This window comes from Tachysurus vachellii, chromosome 26 (assembly GCF_030014155.1).
Source record: "Tachysurus vachellii isolate PV-2020 chromosome 26, HZAU_Pvac_v1, whole genome shotgun sequence".
Classification (NCBI taxonomy): domain Eukaryota; kingdom Metazoa; phylum Chordata; class Actinopteri; order Siluriformes; family Bagridae; genus Tachysurus; species Tachysurus vachellii.
Genome location: NC_083485.1, coordinates 1474697 through 1479696, shown reverse-complemented (window position 1 = coordinate 1479696; position 5000 = coordinate 1474697). Strand labels below are relative to the sequence as shown.

The 5000-nt window shown below is 42.6% G+C and overlaps 1 protein-coding gene across 1 annotated transcript in view; it reads right to left on the bottom strand.

Annotated features, from left to right (window-relative positions):
- sptbn4a (spectrin, beta, non-erythrocytic 4a) overlaps window positions 1–5000 on the bottom strand; it is a 22486-nt gene that overhangs the window by 16430 nt on the left and 1056 nt on the right. The window lies entirely within an intron of this gene.

Below are 5000 nucleotides of genomic sequence, written 5' to 3'. Positions count from 1 at the left end.
GTGTTACACTGTGGTTTAAAATGTAACACACACCTACTGTTAGGATGCACATGTTTAGAAGCCACACTATGGGAACATAATGTAATAATACACAGCCACTGTTAGAACGCACACCTAGGACATAATACACAAACTCTGGTAGAAGATGCACTGCAGGTCTAGAAATGTCAAATAAAAAAACTCACTGTGGTACTGAGATTTTTCACAAACATTCAGTTAGAATGCACACTGTGTTTTTAGATTGTAACAGAAAAACATTTTAGAATCTCCACCGTGTTTCTATGATGTAACAGACTAATTAAAATGCAATGGTTCAAAATGGTGCAAATATGTAATAAACAACTGTTATTAGAGTAAATTGGCTCTAAACTACACACTGTGGCTCAAAACTACACAGTGAGGCTCCAAACTACGGACTGAGTCTCTAAACTACACACTGTGGCTCAAAACTACACAGTGAGGCTCCAAACTATAGACTGAGTCTCTAAACTGCACACTGTGGCTCAAAACTACACACCGAGGCACTAAACTACACATTGTGGCTCTAAACTACACATTGTGGCTTTAAGCTACACACCGAGGCTCTAAACTACCCATTGTGGCTCTAAACTACACACTGAGGCTCTAAACTACACACTGTGGCTCTAAACTACACACTGTGGCTCTAAACTACACACCGAGGCTCTAAACTACACACTGTGGTTCTAAACTACACACTGTTGCTCTAAACTACAGATTAAGGCTCCAAACTACAGATTGAGGCTCTAAACTACACACCGAGGCTCTAAACTACACACTGTGGTTCTATACTACACATTGTGGCTCTAAACTACACACTGTTGCTCTAAACTACAGATTAAGGCTCCAAACCACAGATTGAGGCTCTAAACTACAGACTGAGGCTCTAAAAAAAAACCTGATGTTCTAAACTATACACTGAGGCTTTAAAGTACACACTGTGGCTCTAAACTACAGACTGTCACTCTAAAGTACACACTGTGGCTCTAAACTACAGACTGTCACTCTAAAGTACACACTGTGGCTCTAAACTACAGACTGTCACTCTAAACTACACACTGAGACTCTAAAGTGTACACTAAGGCTCTAAACAACACACTGTGGCTCTACACACTGAGGCTCTAAACTACAAACTGTGGCTCGACACACTGAGGCTTTTAACTATACACTGTGGCTCTGAACTATACACTGTGGCTCTAACTACACACTGTGGCTCTAAACTACACACTGGATCTACACACTGAGACTCTAAACTGCACACTAAGGCTCTAAACAACACACTGTGGCTCAACAAACTGAGGCTTTTAACTACACTGTGGCACTAAACTACACACTGTGGCACTAAACTACACACTGTGGCTCTAAACTATACACTGTGGATCTAACTACACACTAAGGCTCTAAACTATACACGTGCTCTACACACTGAGGCTCTAAACTACACACTAGGGCTCTAACTGCACACTAAGGCTCTAAACTACACACTAAAGCTCCAAACTACACACTGAGGCTCTAACTGCACAATAAAGCTCCAAACTACACACTGAGGCTCTAAACTGCACACTGAGGCTCTAAACTACACACTGTGGTGCTAAACTACACACTATGGCTCTAAACTACACACTGAGGCTCTAAACTACACACTATGGCTCTAAACTACACACTATGGCTCTAAACTACACACTGTGGTGCTAAACTACACACTATGGCTCTAAACTACACACTATGGCTCTAAACTACACACTATGGCTCTAAACTACACACTGTGGTGCTAAACTACACACTATGGCTCTAAACTACACACTGTGGTGCTAAACTACACACTATGGCTCTAAACTACACACTATGACTCTAAACTACACACTGTGGTGCTAAACTACACACTAAAGCTGCAAACTACACACTGAGGTTATTAAACTGTATAGAAAACCACTGTTAGCATTCTGTAATGATCAGTCATGCTATGACTACTGTTAGAATGCTGACTATGGTTCTAGACATTTGTTATTAGAATACACACTTTGGTTCTAGATCATTACTATACTAAACAGAGCTGTTGGAACAGTCTGTGTCACATTCCACTGCGATTCTAGAACAGCAGAAGAAAAGTACTGTTAAAATGTTCAGTGTGGTTCTAGCTCTACCTCTTGTGGTTCTAGCTCTACCTCTTGTGGTTCTAGCTCTACCTCTTGTGACCCATTCTGATGGACAGGAGAACCCGTCATTTCAACATCTTTAACTGTTTACTAAAATATACTGGGTTATTATTAATTGACCTTCGACAGCCATCCTGAAGCTCAAGCAGGCATGCAGCTGTGCTGGAGAACACGCAGGAGTGACATTTCCAAGCATCTGTAATGAATATCAGATTAATTATCAGCTCATCGTGTCTCACTGCGACGAAGCACTGTGTAACCTGAAGGCTCTGAGCCATCGACGTTTTTAAATATTTCTTCTGTAAACTCAGAGATCAAGCAGAAGGCATCACAGTGCAGGAAGCACAGAGTCAGTTGGGCTGAGGTGGACATTTCAGTCATTAAAATCTCGTTACACATCGGTGCACACAATAATTGCAGCAATGTTCACAGTTTAAAGGAAGCAGCACGACAGAAAATGAGGACATCATACAATATTAACTTGCATGTATCTGACTGCAGGACACACCTGTCCATCACCTTCTGCATGTATCTGTCTCCAGGACACTGTATCCAGGACACACCTGTCCATCACCTTCTGCATGTATCTGACTGCAGGACACACCTGCCCACCACCTTCTGCATGTATCTGACTCCAGGACACACCTGTCCATCACCTTCTGCATGTATCTGACTCCAGGACACACCTGTCCACCACCTTCTGCATGTATCTGACTGCAGGACACACCTGTCCACCACCTTCTGCATGTATCTGACTCCAGGACACACCTGTCCACCACCTTCTGCATGTATCTGACTCCAGGACACACCTGTCCACCACCTTCTGCATGTATCTGACTGCAGGACACACCTGTCCACCACCTTCTGCATGTATCTGACTCCAGGACACACCTGTCCATCACCTTCTGCATGTATCTGACTCCAGGACACACCTGTCCCATCACCTTCTGCATGTATCTGACTCCAGGACACACCTGTCCACCACCTTCTGCATGTATCTGACTGCAGGACACACCTGTCCACCACCTTCTGCATGTATCTGTCTCCAGGACACACCTGTCCACCACCTTCTGCATGTATCTGTCTCCAGGACACACCTGTCCACCACCTTCTGCATGTATCTGACTCCAGGACACACCTGTCCACCACCTTCTGCATGTATCTGACTCCAGGACACACCTGTCCACCACCTTCTGCATGTATCTGACTCCAGGACACACCTGTCCCATCACCTTCTGCATGTATCTGACTGTAGGACACACCTGTCCCTTCACCTTCTGCATGTATCTGACTGCAGGACACACCTGTCCATCACCTTCTGCATGTATCTGTATCCAGGACACACCTGTCCATCACCTTCTGCATGTATCTGACTCTAGGACACACCTGTCCATCACCTTCTGCATATATCTGTCTCCATTACACACCTGTCCGTCACCTTAAAAGCAAGATATACCACTTCACCATCTCACTGTGCAATAGTCTCCAGCACTCACCTGTCTCAGCTACACCACAGTCTTCATGATTCACTGATGCCACAATCCCAATGATTCACCTGTCTCACTTACACCACATTCTCCAGCACTCACCGGGCTCACCTTCACCAGTCTTCAGGACTCACCTGTCTTACATACACCACAGTCTTCAGGACTGCACCTTCTAACATTAGTTTGAAAAAAATGTACTAGACTGAAAATAAAACAGATTTGCTGAAATCTGAAATCTACAGTTCAGGGACCAAATGTTTAGTCAGCCGCAGCAGCAGCACTTTTAAAAGCTTCAAGTAAAACTGCATGATAACAATAAATAACCTCTAAAATGACATGTAGAGGTTAGCTGTTAGCTAGCAACGTTTCAGAGCTCTAGCTAGCCAGATCCTTTGATGAAAACTCTGAATAAACCTTACTTAGACGTTCTGTTGTAATAAACATAGTGTTCCTCAGTGCTGCTGTAACCTGTTAGCCTGCAGCTATTTAAATAACTACAGAACTAGAAACATTAATGACAAATTATGAGCTAGCTAATAAACCTAGCAAGCTCCTATGTGAGGTAGAGTTCACTTCAGCATGTATGTCGCTTGGATGGTTCACGTGACCCACAAATATGAAATAGAACATTTGCAGATTAGCTGTGCAGCTGTACAAAGCTACTTAAAAAAAATAATTCCTCGTCATTTTCACCAAATGAATTGTTTACGCTTGTTTGACTCATTTTCTTCTACTTTTATTCACTGTGAATTATTACCACAGTAGCAGAACTTTGACTCTTTCCATAGCTTTCCTTAGCCTCATCAGCTAGGTTTAATACAGGACAAGGCACCAGTTAGCAGGGCTTCCACTTCCTCAGAGGTCTTGCTAATATTTTTTTCTGTATTTTATTACATCATTTGTTTTTTTTAAGCATATATAAATACTCAGTAGCAAAACATAAAGTATTATATATATTTAAATACGAAGCTTGTACTGTAGGTCCTGGCCATCTAACGAGGATAACTGCAGCTTATAAGAGTGTTTAGCCTCATTCATGATTAGATACATGAGTGTATTTTTCTGATAATTATTTGTGCTGGTGTCTTAATAAAGGTAAAACTACAATAGTGTACATGACAATTAAAAGGTGAATGGAATTAGAGCAGAGTGGAAAGTCGGCTAATCTGGGCATCAGCCGTGAAGTGAGTCTGTAACTGAGCGCTAACACTGAGCAGGCCTTTCAGCTGATTTAGCAAATACTGATCGAGCTTTAAACCAGCATCCCGTAGATGCTAAAATCACACACATACACACACACTCACACACACACACACACACACACTGCATGCTAATATCA